This window comes from Neovison vison, chromosome 4 (assembly GCF_020171115.1).
Source record: "Neovison vison isolate M4711 chromosome 4, ASM_NN_V1, whole genome shotgun sequence".
NCBI classification, from domain to species: domain Eukaryota; kingdom Metazoa; phylum Chordata; class Mammalia; order Carnivora; family Mustelidae; genus Neogale; species Neogale vison.
Window position 1 is genome coordinate 18,400,944 of NC_058094.1, and position 14,233 is coordinate 18,415,176.

A 14,233-nucleotide genomic window follows, 5' to 3' on the forward strand; every position below is an offset into this window, starting at 1 on the left:
GCTGGATGAGGTAGGAGTTAGGATGTCAAAACCTGAAACATCTGTCATCTTCTGATCCATCCAAATGGCTCATGCTTAAAATAGAAATTAAAATTTAGATTATCAAATGTTATTCAATCGGTTGGTGTCGTAGCTTATTTGTGAAACTCGATCTCATGTCCCCTAACCTTTTGCTTGCGAATCAGTATTGGACGGCTGGTGGCCGTTAATTCAGGCCTGGGACTCAGAAAGGAATTCTGGTTAAATGTGAAGGTTTGGGTATATCCACAGGCACACAGAATAATTTAGTCCAAGAGAGTCACAGAGACACAGAGTCACAGAGTCACAGACAGCGGAAAGCTGAAGTCGGTCAAATAAATGAACATGGGACAAAACCTCAGCGAATGCTTATCAAAAAAATATAATGAATAGAAAGCCAAGAGAAGGGTGCTAATGTTTTTTGAATACACCCAATGGTTGTATGAGAAACCACGGGGTAACATGAGGACCCAACGGCTCACATTACCTCAGAGTAGATGTTGGACTCTATGCTAATCTCCTACGAGTATTGAACAAACTATATCATCATAACTGTGTAAAGCAGGTATTTGCTTCTTCGTCTATCAACTAGGAAATACAGGTCTTGAGGGTGAGTACAATTCCAGGATCACACAAACGGATTCCACATCATCACACAATGCCATGTCAAAGATAGGGTTTTAATTTCAGGTGTCTCTTATCCTGGATCCTCTCTAAGAAAATCATATATAAATGTAAGTAAATACATATATATTTAAAATATATGTAAATAAAATATATAAACATATGTATGTATGTTTATATATTTATATATAATATATATAATATACATACATATATATGTATGTATGTATATATAATATCTACCTTCAGGAACTTTCATGTCTGGCTTTAAATTACACTAGCCTCTTCCCTGTTCTCCTGAGGTGAGGGAGCTGATAGAAATCCATGGATGTGTAATGAGCTTTTATAGTCGTCCATAGGCAACATTCTACTTTTTTTTTTTTTTTTTTAACATTTTACTTTTTTCTTTATGGGCCATGAATTACAAGCACAAGGGGACAAACAGCAAATGTGTTTCTGTTTAATAAAGAAAACCCGTTTCACTAAATGTTCTCATTGCTGGAACTATTAGCACAGGGACAGCTAAATGCTACTAAGCAAGAATCCGCCATTCTGCATCACATAATACCATGGAAATTCAGAGCCAAGGTTAAGTGTTCCTGTGGGGTCCCACAGCTAGACACCTGACACCCACGATTTTCACCCTACCCCTAAATAAGGTTAATCTATAGTATATGTAAGAGTGCATAAGGGCGCCTGGGTGGCTCAGTGCGTTAAGCCGCTGCCTTTGGCTCAGGTCATGATCCCAGGGTCCTAGGATCGAGTCCCGCATGGGGCTCTCTGCTCAGCAGGGAGCCTGCTTCCCTCTCTCTCTCTGCCTGCCTCTCTGCCTACTTGCGATTTCTCTCTGTCAAATAAATAAATACAAATCTTTTTTTAAAAAAAAGAGTGCATAAGTTAGATAATATATTTTAAATGACAACTTAGCATTTAAAAGCTATCATCCAATTAAAATTCAAGAAAGAGGAGTCTAAGTGGGATGAAATTGAGCTCTGAAACTTAATCCAGTTCCTCAAGAGCTGAATCACACCTAAGGCAGTGTTCAAACAAAGGCTGAAGCCTTGAGGGTGTGTAGGGGACAGTTAGTAAGTGGGTTTCCCCAGAGCGGTGTGAAGTCATCAGGCCAGGGTAATGCTTCCCAGAGGTGTAACCTCGTGGGGGGTGGGGGGCGGGGAGGTGTTGGCGGAAATGCGTGGTACTTTGCAGGTCTGCCCCTGGGGACTGGGTTGGCTGCGTACCTGGTATTGCCATAAAATTCTTGACCTCCAAGCACATCCCCTACCACCACACCCTGCGCGACTCCTTGAAAAGCATCGTTTCAAATTTCACTCGACTTTTCTGTTTTGACTTGTTCATTATTATCCAAAATATGTGATAAGGAGCAAAAACCCACTTTTCAAGGCCTAGCCGAGTTTCAAAGAAGTCCGCACTAAAGAGAAACCTTGGAAGAGAAGGAAAAAAAAAAAGAAAAAAGAAAGAAAGAAAGAAATCTCTTGTTCCCCTGTAATAATTCCAGCGGAGCCTTCAAAGGCCAAAGCGGTGCATCTGTAAACTCACTCCCATTTTTTCCTAAACAGTGCCACCTACTGTCCATTTTAAGTCATCAGGAGCCGTGTTGGCGAGGACCAAACAAATAAGGGGAGATTAACCGGGAAAAGTAACTCTTCCCAGCTTTAGGGCATTGGGGGAAAAAAAAAAAAAGATTGAGAAAAGAACGCCTGGGAGCAAATGGAAGCATTCTGACTAGTCAGCTTCTTAGAAGGCTCGCAAGAGGCAAAAGTCATTCATTCAAGCCATTCTCTTGGAAATGGCTTTTTCTCATGGCCCTGCCTCCGAGTTCTCCAGAGCACGGTTTTTATTTTATGCGTTGTTTATAATGCGTGCCGCTTGCGTATTTTTACATGAGGGGTTCAAGTTAGGAAAAAAAAAATATGATCATGTTTTCACTTTTTCCGTTACCCAATACGGAAACGTCTGTGTAAGGAGGCTCTGACACTTGACATCTGCTCAGAAACTTTTGAGCTCCTGGGAAGAAAGGGTTAACATGCGGTAGACCTGTAGCTGATTTTACTTCATTTAGCGTCGCAGGCGGCTTTCGAATTTCCAGGTGTGTGTACACAGACACACACACACCCCCCTCCCAGATATCCCTCCCCTTGGCTGTTCCTTAGCCTAAGGGCACCATTTGGCCTTAAAGTGAATTAGCGGAACGGTGTGGGGAGTTATTTTGCGAAGAGGGAATCCTTGTAACTCACGCTGGAGTTCAGGGATGTCTGCAAAGCGCGACCTCCCCGCTCCGCCGCTGGAGGGAAGGAAGGAATCAGGTGGTGACCAGCATCTGTGCAGTGAATTTCTCTGCACACGTTAGCAATCAAGTTAATTGAATTCATTGGAGTTTAGAACCGGCCTCTAGCTCAGAGAGGGCTTTGAATGGCCCATTTCTCGTTCTTCCTCTCCCCCTCCCCGCCTCCCGCCCGCCCGCCCGCCCGCGCTCCCAGTTCCCTCCCCTCCGGGTTCCCCAGTCCGCACCTCCCTTCTCCACTCCCCTCACCCCCCACTCCCTCCTCCGCCCTATTAAAACACCCACCAGCTCACTTGTTAAGACCCCCTTAAGTTGGAGGAGGCAGAAAGGCAACAACAGCGAGGAAGGAGAAGTCAAGACGTCTGGAAAGAATTACCCAGTCCTGGCTTCCAGCAGCCCATTGAACCAGGGACTTGAACCAGCCCCAGCCAAAGACTTTCTCCTGATTCTGCGCTTCCTGGGTTCTTCGGAGTCTTCACCGGGCTTTTCTTGACCCGAATAAGAAAAGAAAGTTTCCGATATCAGGGGAGGGGGAACTGGAGCAAAAAATAAAATAAAATAAAATAAAAAAGTTAATTTATTTTTAAAGCACAAATTTTTCTTTTTAAGAATTAGACTGAAGTGCAACGGAGATAGTAAACAGAATAGTAGTGATATTTCCTTTTTAAAAGTGGGGGAGAAGCAAACATTTAAGACTCCCCCATCCTTTTTAAATGTTGTTTTTAAATTTTTTATTTTTTTTGGCTGGTCGTCTCAAATTCATCTGATCTCTTATTACCTCAATTTTGGAAACTGCCCGCCACCAACCCTCCGGGACCACACAGACAGGCTGAGGACAACTTTATGACCAAGAGCTGAACAAGGTACGTTACCCTGGCGCGATATGGTGAACCAGGAGGGCCCCCCCGACTAGGCCAGGGAGAGGGAAGAAATTATCCACGGAAGTGTTAAAAAATTGTAAAGCTGGTTTTCGACAGATAAGTTTGAGGTCGGCCAATTTCCAACAGACTGAAAATCAGGGGCTACTTCAGATCAGTGTCAGGCCTGGCAATAGATCCCTGCCCTTTCTCATCCCTGCGGCGCTTGCCAGAAATCCGCTGCCTTTCTGGGAACACAGGTAACCTCTCTGCCTGGGAAAAGACTGCGTGTCCCGGGATGTACTTTTCCACTCCTCATCTTGCGGAGCCGCAGAGGGGCTCCAAGTTGGGAAACAGGGATTTCCACTGTGCAAGGAAAATGCATTCCGCACAGCACCCCCGCTCCCCCCCACCCTTTGCCCCTATCCTTTCTATCCCCCCCCCCCCGTACGTGGGGAGGAAAACCCTGCAACAGCCCAGAGCCTTTTACTTTCAAGTGGGAAACCCGCTTTTTACTTGGAAAGCAAAGGGTTAAAGCGATCCGGGCTCCCAGCCTCGGAGAGCCGGGACCCCCGAGAAGGAGGGTCCTTTGCCACCTCCTCGCGGCTACCGGCCTCGCTCGGCCACTCCCACTTTCCCGGGCTTCCCTTCCTTTGCTCTCCTCCGACCCCAGAAAAGTGTCAGGCTGGGTCTGCCCCGGCTCTGCTCGGCTCCGGAAGCCTGACTCGGGCCGGGGGTCCCCGACGCGGGCGGTGGCACTCAGGGTCCCCAGAGGGAGGAGGGCGCGCGTCCCTCTCCCCGCCGCCCGGGGGCAGGGCGTGCGTGGGGACCGGGCGCTGCAGCGCAGGCAGCTGCAACGTCCCGGGAGCCAACTCCGACGTGGCACCGAGCACGCTGGCGCTTCTTTCCGCAGCTGCAGCGCGGGGCCGGGAGGGTGGGGGGCCTGGGGGTGCCGTCCCTAGCGCCCGGCCGGGAGGTGGGAGCCGGGGGCCCGCGGGAGCCGGGGCGAAGTGGGAGGCGAGCCAGAGGTTGGGTCGGGATGGATAATTAACACCTTGGGCGGAATTCGTCACGCCGGTTCCCGCCCAGCGTGAGCGAGGGCTCCGAAGTGGGTCCCTGCGAGCGGGAGGGCGGGTCTGAAAGGAGGGTCTGTGTGCGGGCGGGATGGGCTGGCGACAGAGCCTCTTCCCTCCGGCCAGGGAGACTCAGCCGAGGGGAAGCGGCGCTGAAAGAATAATTAAGGCTGGAAAGAGGGGCTGGGAGCGGAGAGGCGGTGCCTGGGGAGGAGGGTTTACGAGACCCGGGTCCTGTTACACCGGCTTAGGTGCCCGCGCCTCTCCCTGCATCCCCCCCCCACCCCCCACCCGCCCTCAAGGTGTACTTGGACTCAGCGGCCCTGCGCGCCTCCGGGCGCGCGAGCAGCTACAACCGTGCGCTCCGAAGGTGCGTGTCGGAGTCCTGGCGGCTCCTCCCTGGCCGCTTCCCCCCGCCTGGGGACCGTTGCAGCCGGGCGTCTCCCGAGCAGCTGCCCAGAACCTCTGCACTCCAACCCACGTGGCTGGCCTGGGATTGCCTTTGACGTCACACCCTGGGGGGAGGTGTGACGCAATAGATCGGGAAGCTCTGATTGGCTACAAAGGGCTTCCCCGACCTGGCAGCCTGAGTATATATAGACTCTCAGCTCAGGGTTAGGAGTAGAGAGAAGGGTATTAGTAGTTGGACTTTGCTGGGGAAGTGAGGGTGATGATTAAGAGGGGGGTAGATTTCACTGCCTTTTGTAGATTTCAAGCCTTTCTCCTCGCAGATTTTTTCATTGCAGTGAAGGAGTAGGAATCATGTATTTTGGGAAAGCGTTGAACGGGATTATGATTTTTTAGAAAGGCAATTTTAACTTTTAAAAGGTCAGCACGTATTCAGACACATTCAATGATGAAAGGCTTAAAAATTAAAAGGTGTATTTATATAGATTTGGTTAGGACAAATATTTATGCCCGTTAAACTGTTGTAGATACGGTTTTAAGTTTTGAGACTAGGATTGAAAAGAATACTTAAATTCTAAACATTTTCTTTTCATTCCAGTGTGTGCAAATTGACTCATTCATTATATTTTCGCTGCGTTTTTCTAGATGCTAAATAAGATTACTCAAACTACTGAGGTACTGCCTTTTTATGTTTACTTTTATTTTTATTATTTACTATTGATTGACTGGTACTGCATTTGTAATACCCATCATGTTCATTGCAGGTTTTTTCACTCCTTGGCTATTTTACATTTTCAATAAAAGGTTAACTCTTTATAGTTGCCTATTATAGTATTTATGTTATGTCATGTGTAAGTTTGCAGTTTTGGAACTAGTATTCAGAATTCTAGGTCAACATTTTTCAATGATAGCATTGGAATTAGAATATCAACACTCCGACTCACTTTTTCTTACATATTTCCTGAGGTGGGAGAGTAGGAAAATGTCTTGTAGATATATGGGCCAATGTATTACCTGGTATTGTACCTAGAGCTAAATCTTTACTTTACCAGAGAAAGATCTGCATCTTTGATAAATTAAGGTCTTAAGTTGGTGATTAGTCGCAAATTTGAATGTCACTCTCCAAAGCAAAGGAAGTAGCTGCCATCCTGGAACACAGGAATTGAGCAACAAATGAATAAGAAACTTCCTAGAAAGTAAGTCAGATTGAAACTAACTGTTCTTGTTAGGTTTATAGAAGAGCCTCATAGTTTTGAATTTCGTAAACACGTTTATACATCGTTTCTGTGCCAGCTTTCTTTTAAAACTTTTTTTAAATTTTTTTTTTTTTTTTTAAAGATCTCACATAGAGTGAGTTTGCGAGCATGAGCTGGGGTGGGGGAGGGGTAGAGGGACAGAGAAGCAGACTCCCCTCTGAGCCGAGAGCCTCAAGTGGGAATCAGTCACAGGACCCTAAGATCATGACCTGAGCCGAGGGCAGACATTCAACCAACTGAGCTACCGAGGTGCCCCTAAGACAATTTTTTTTTCTTGAAATTTTAGGCACAGACTGCTCATGGATTTATTTATTATCTATTACTAGAACTGTGGGGAAAGCCCTTATGGGTAATGTATAGGTCCCCTTTGGCCAAGTTATATTACAGTGTTACATTTTTTTAATTGAAGTGTGGTTCACACACAACGTTACATTAGTCTCAGGTGTGTAACGCAGTGATGGAACAAGTTTGTTCTTCTCGCTATGCTCTCCACTGGTATACTACCCAACCCCCCATAATCGGACAGTATTACAGTACTATGGACCGTTTTCCCTATGCTGTGCCTTTTACCGCTTGACTTATTTACACAGTTACATTTTTTTCAATCTAAAAACAAGTGGTTTGTTGAATTATTAGCTTCTCAGCTTTTGCGTAATGTGGGATTGCTGAGTTAATGTAATTGGAGAACAGAACATAAACTCCACTGTCCCTTTCTGGGTTCTGTTTTTTTTAAAATTCAAATTCACTCAAGTTGTGTCCCACTAAGAGGCTGCAAGGACCAAGCCAGTGGCAGGTATGACAGCTGAATGGGGAGACAACTCCCTGCAGAAAAGTAATTTCCTCCCTAACTTGGTTTTAATCCTTTCCTCTCTAGCAGCGATTTGCATAGAGTAAGTATCACCCCGGTGCGTAGACATTAAATTATTCAAGTATATTTTGAATGTCATCAGTGTATACAGATGTATAGAGTTTCTGTGTGTGTGTGTGTGTGTAGCCTTGTCTACAATCTGTCTTTCCAAGTTACTCCCAAGGTGGGACTTGAACTCATGACCCGGAGATCAAGAGTTGCATGCTCTGTTGGCAGAGCCAGCCAGGTGCCCCTCACAATCTAGGAAGATGTTAACTGATACAGGACTCAACATTAAATATAATGAGGTTACATTTTTTTTTTTTAAGATTTATTTATTCGGGGGAGAGAGTGAGCATGAGTGAGCAGGGGAGGGGCAGAGGGAGTGGAGAAGCCGGCTTCCCACTGAGTAAGGAGCCGCATGTCAGCTCAATCCCAGGACCCCGGGGTCATGACCTGACCTGAAGGCAGACAGACAACTTAACTGACTGAGCCACCCAGGTGCCCATCTTAAATATAATATATATATACACATATATATATATTTTTAAAGATAATATTTATTCATTTGACAGAGATCACAAGTAGGCAGAGAAGCAGGCAGAGAGAGAGGAAGGGAAGCAGGCTCCCTGCTAAGCAGAGAGCCGGACAGGACCCTGGGACCACGACCTGAGCTGAAGGCAGAGGCTTTAAACCACTGAGCCACCCAGGTGTCCCTTAAGTATATTTTTTTAACTTAAATAACAAAATAGAAAAGAATGCCTCTTAACTGCATAATTTTTACTGAAAAGTTCTAAAAAACAAATAAGATGCAGTTTGCATTTTAATGGAATTTGTCAGACAAAAAATATACTCAGAGACGTCTTCATAAATAACCGTAGTGTAAGGCAAAATATAATGGGGCCCATAAAAAAGTAAAATAATAGCTGCTATTTATCACATCTAATATGTATCAGGCACTGAATTAGATACTTTATATACATTATGTCTAATCCCAACCCCCCATAAAGAAGATTCTGTAATTAAAGGAACCTTGCTGTTCCTTTAGAATGAACAGCAACTCAGAATGATGTTGAGTTGAAGCATGAATGATGAAGCAACTCAGTCAAAGTCACAGTGTTTAGAGAGGAGTGTGAATGTCATTGAACCCACTAATTCTTGGGTTTCTGGGTGGCTCAGTTGGCTAAGCGGCTGCCTTCGGCTCAGGTCATGAACCCAGAGTTCGGGTATCAAGTCCTGCCTTGGGCTCCCAGCTCCATGGGGAATCCGCTTCTCCCTCTGACCTTCTCCTCTCTCATGCACTTTCTCACACTCTCTCAAGTAAATAAAATCTTTAAACAAAAAAATCCAATAATTCTTGAATATAAGGCCCCCTGAACTGGTCTATGCTGCAGCTGGACTAGTCGAATTTTATGGGGGCCAGTGTTGAGGAGAAGCCATATCTGAGAGAGATGAGAAAAGATTTCTCTAGGATTCTTGGCATTTGTGGTGCCTGCGGCTGCTTGGGGCTCTGACCAGTGAAGATCGTGCCCAAGAGCCAATGGAGGAGGAATACAGAGAATGAACATTCCATGCCAAGTCTTTCTGCAAACTTTCCCCTTTGCCATGTTGAATTTCAGGATGAAGTTTATGATGGTGAAATTCAAGAACCAATAGGGCAGTTGGGAGAACGGGCATCCTGGGAGTGATCTATCAGTACTGATGGTACCAACAGAGAGAAATCTGAAACCAGGAGCTCTGGATCCAGACACAGCTGGAGTGTCAAGGCCTTGGAGAGGCCCATTGCCTGACCTTGCAAGCGTGGCTCCAGGGTCTCTGCTAGGATCAGTGCAGTGGGACGGGAGAGACAAAGGCCAGCTTCAAAGCCAGAGAGGGAGAGGAGGTCAGAAGGGGACAAGATGAGGGTCATGTGCTCTAATATGTCCCAGAGGGGAATGTGCTGTAGTGTGAAGTCTGTTGAGAGGCTCTATTTGGGCACTTTTTCCTCGGATTTCTGGTTGAGGACAGTGGCCGAGGCAGTACAGGAGGGATGCGGATGGATGCAAACAAATCATTGAAGTTTTCTTAGACTTTAACCCAGTGATTGCCAAACTTTATTGCAATAAGTATCACTTAAGGAGATTTGAAAATTACTGATGCCCTTTCAGCACTCCATACCAATGAACATGGGTTGTTGTGGAAGGCGTGCATGGGTAGTTTTTACAGACCCCCCCAAGTAATGTGGATGTACAGGAAAATTTGGGAACCCCTGCTTTTTCTTTGCTCACCATGCCTTCCTAACCCACCCTTAGCAGGCAAATGGCTAAAAGCAGAGTATGTCTTACATGACAAAGAAGCAGGTTTCCACGCTCCTCGCTAGGATCTCCCACCTAAGTTAATATTCTTTTTTTTTTTAATTAAATTTATTTTCAGCATAACAGTATTCATTATTTTTTCACAATTCTAATTGTTCTGCCTATGACTGCAGGCCTGGCCGCCCCCACCCCCTGCAATACAACAAGTTAAGGGTTAAGAAAACCTGTGTTCCAGAGCCAGTTCAGCTGTTTATGAGATGTGATTTTGAGCAGTGCGTTCGTAAAGAAATAATCTTTTTTTTTTTTTAAGATTTTATTTATTTATTCAACAGACGGAGATCACAGGCAGGCAGAGAGAGAAAGACGGGAGGAAGCAGGGTCCTCGCGGAGCAGAGAGCCCAATGCGGGGCTCGATCCCAGGAGTCTGGGATCATGACCTGAGCCCAAGGCATAGGCTTTAACCCTCTGAGCCACCCAGGCACCCCCACTAAAGAAATATTCTTCACGGATCTCCTTTTGGGCTCTATATGTGTAGATACTGGCTACAAATTAAAAAGACAGCAATCTAGACTTCCGTGGGTTTTGGAATATAATGAGGAAGAGGGGCAGGTGTACTTTATGATTTAAGTTACTCTTTCTTTACATTAGGACATTAAAGCTATTAGTATCCCACAGAAGCTGGGATGGATGGATATATATATATATATATCTCCATATACATGTATATCCATATACATGTATATATAGACATAGATATATATTCCTTGCCTGCTTAAAGCAAGCCCACAAAAAGTTACATTAGGCACAGGGAGTGGACAGATACCAAAAGGAATTTACTCTCTGTACTCCTCCCAGTTGAAGAGCACGTCCCCTTTGCAACATAATGTTCATCCACCTAGACACTCTGCTGTGGGCGGTTGTGATAGGAAAATAAAGTTTCAACCCTGTCCCCCAAATTTGAAGTCAGGGATATTGATTGTCTAAGGACACATGGCTCATTCACAGGAACCCTCATGTGGTCAGAGAGCTAATACGAGGCAAACTTGGGCTTCAGTCCATTTCTTCCCAGTCCAGCTGTGCTCACTATGCCATGCTTATCCTTTATTAACTAACAGTGGATCAGAGGGAAGGAGAGTCAGGCTGATGGGGTAGTTAGCAGAAGGACAAGTGGCAGAGGGCTAACCTCGCTGAGCTCTGTTGGTCATTTTTTTTTTATGTGCTTGAATGTGTCTCTTTATTAATTTAAAAATCTGTTTGTGAAGTCAACATGATTATTTCCTTTTTATCTTACATGGAGGAACTTACGATGTCAGGTATTACGTAACTGGTTCAGTGTGTACCATGCCATTAAAAGGAAGAGCCTGAATCTGGCCCAGTTCAGTCTGGTTCCAGAGACGTGTAGGCATGTGTGCAACACACAAGTATACACACACACACACACACACACACACACATCATTAGAACCAAACACAAAACAGTATATGGTTCAACGAACAGTAAGTAGTATAAGAGTACCAGTATGCCCCGTGCCCCAGACTTGACCCCTGAATTCGTAAGTTCTTCAGACTGTAACTCGCAATTTCTGGAAATGCTTTCAGAAGGCCAATTGCCCTTTTCTAACTTTACTATCATAAGGGCTTCTACAGCTGGTCTGGTACTCCTTAAAACCATTACATTTAGATAGCTGGGCAAAAAATCATTCAAAAGTAAAGAAAAAAAATCCTGCCGGATGAGGGGTACCCTTAAGGGTTCAACATATACCCATCGCCCCTGCAGCAAAGATAGGAAAGGGACCTGTTCTTATTCTGCATTGACCGTCTGACTCCAAAAGGACTTACTCATTTACTCAGCATGCCTACTATGTGCGGACCCTGTTTTGCGTACAAGAACACATAGTTGACAGATGATCAAGGCCCTGTGGCCAGAGTGTACACAGGGCTCGTTAGAAAATCAAGTAGAATCTGGGGAGTGGAACAGGGAGTGAAGAGAGGGAGGAATCATTTTAGAAGGAAGTGCTAAGCTAAGACCTCTGGGAAGAGGAATCCCTTGGCGCTTATCTCTGCAGCCTTTCCCAGATGCTGACGAATCATTGAACTCACTTCCTCTTCTCCCGCATCCCCCACATAAGGAACCCTTTGTGAAGCTGTGGGAACACAGTTCTTGCCACGGCGCTAGTGCTGTGGGAGCAGCTGTCATTCTAGCTCATCCCATGTTACTTTCTGGTTAATAACAGGTTAAGGGGGAGAAAGGTTCTGATACCCAATGACGTGTGGAGTCCAGCTCCAGGTATGTGAGCTAACAGCAAAGCTGCTCTCTGCTCTACAGATGGAACAGTGAATGGAGGAGTGCCTTTCTCATAGGAAAGCAGGATTTGGGCCGCTTTCTTTGGGATAACGAATTTCTATGTCACTTTTGGCTGCATCCACATAGAAGAGTGTAGGAGCCCAGAAATCCTCCTGGAGTGTTGGTTGATCGTGTATCTGTACCTGTCAGTTCCCCATTTTCCATAACAGCAGGAAAAGAGTTTTTGAGGTTCATCGCTAAAAGTTCTTTTCACAGCATGTTGTATTAGCCAGAGACAAAGGGATGGTGCCTGTTGCATCATGAGGAGTCAAATCTACGCAGCAAATGTTTATGGAGAACTCTTGAATCTGGCATTACGCTACCCTGCGGATCCTATCCCTGGTTTTGGGACTGTGGACAAGTTAACTTCTGTACTGGAGAGCCCTGGGTTTCCTCGTCCTTTGTAGATGTTATTTGTAACATGAGATTGAGAATACATTTACCATTTAAAGCTGTTAAGATGAAATAGGATCGGGATGCCTGGGTGGCTCAGTTGGTTGAGTGACTGCCTTCTGCTCAGGTCATGGTCCCGGCGTCCCGGCGTCCTGGGGTCAAGTCCCACATCGGGCTCCTTGCTCGGCGGGGAGCCTGCTTCTCCCTCTGCCTCTGCTGCCACTCTGCCTGCCTGTGCTCGCTCGCTCTCTCTCTGGCAAATAAATAAATAAAATCTTAAAAAAAAAAAAAAGAGTAAATAGGATTATGCTACTCAACAAAACAGACAAGACTTGCCCTGGTGCCTGGAACAGAGTGAATGGGGAATGTTAGCTGGTAGAAAAATGATGCCAGGGACAATATTGATGGGTAAAGTTAGAACCATTCACTCAGCAAATATTTACTAAATACCACCCATAAGCCAGACAGTGTTTTATGGCCTTGGGGCACATTAGTGAAAATAGATTTAAAAAAAAAAATCTGTTGACTTTGCGGAACTTACCTTATGGTACATCAAGATAATTCGTTAACAATTGGCTTAGCTTAGAATTTACTGTGAAGACTAGTACTCAGTGAATTAACTGGTATCCGGTCTAACAGCGGCCTAAAAATCAATTAAAGTTTGATTCGAGCAAAAAAAAAAAAAAATAATAATTTAAGTTTTATGCTTTAAATGCTTACAGAAGGTGATTTCTAAGTCCATTTTCCATGTAGCAATAAACTCTTACGATCCAGGATGGAACTAACCATATTTTCCGATTTAACAATAAAGCCATATGTCTGACAAGGAGACTTTGCTTATGAAACAGAGTATCTGAATTGAGGATTGTCTCAGACTCAGAAAGTCTCACACATATGGTGCCCATATCTATGAAATTGCCCTGGGGGGTGGCGGGGTGGGGGGGTTATAAAGCAACACACACAGTGTGTCCCTCCTGGAGATCAATGCATCTCAGTAAAGTTGGCTCTGAAATGTGCCTTGTGCCCTCTGGCCCGGACCGACATGCTGCATGTGTCATAACGGGCAGCAGTACAATATGTTGCAGAAATAGAAAGGTTCGATTTTTAACTGTGTTGCTGCAGCTTACTAGCAACTTTTCCCAGGCTTCAAAGGGACATTCTGGAGACTCCTCTGATGTAAGAGGGTGTTCCCCCTTCAGCTGTGGCCAGCAGATGCTCTGCAAACGCTCTTTGTCCGCGTGTGCTGATGAAAGCAAGGAAACTGTGAATAATGGAAAAGAATGGCAGGCAGTTCTTTTGCTGGCTCTGGCGATGTTAAACACAAGCGAAACACACACTTCAGCTTCTCCCTGGCAGAGTGTTGTAGTCCCCTTAAAATTTTTCACTCTTGTGAGAATGACTCACATCTTGGAGATGACAAGTTCCAAGTCTGGGGCTCCGTGCACCTTTAGGCATTGGTTAAGGTGCCCGGTGGGAGTTTTCAGCATCCTGTCAGCTGTTTTAATTAACAAGGGATGCTGTGCTCTCTTGCCTTCCACTGGGAACTCACGTTTCACCGCTCCCCAGCTCCGAGAATTTTCCGTTGTGTTCAGATTACCTTTATCAGCCTCTGATGTCCTGTGTTAAGTGCCTAAAGGGGAACACGCATTTGTGTCTGTTGTTTTAGCTTCCTTGTTAGCCAATACTTGAAACTGTCATGCTTTGGGTTTTTTAAAACCCTTTCATAAGGGTTGGTTTTGATTTGGCTTCTCACTGCAGCTCTGTGAAGGGGCCTTGACAAATACTATTATCTCCTCTTGACAAAAGAACATAATGTCC

The 14,233-nt window shown here is 45.3% G+C and overlaps 1 protein-coding gene across 1 annotated transcript in view; it reads left to right on the forward strand.

Annotated features, from left to right (window-relative positions):
- Positions 1 to 3,221: 3,221 nt before the first annotated feature.
- HAS2 (hyaluronan synthase 2) overlaps positions 3,222 to 14,233 on the forward strand; it is a 33,049-nt gene continuing 22,037 nt past the window's right edge. Inside the window, exon 1 of the mRNA XM_044245023.1 lies at positions 3,222 to 3,807. The gene's annotated coding sequence lies outside the window, so the exon portion shown is untranslated. The remainder of the gene's footprint in view (positions 3,808 to 14,233) is intronic.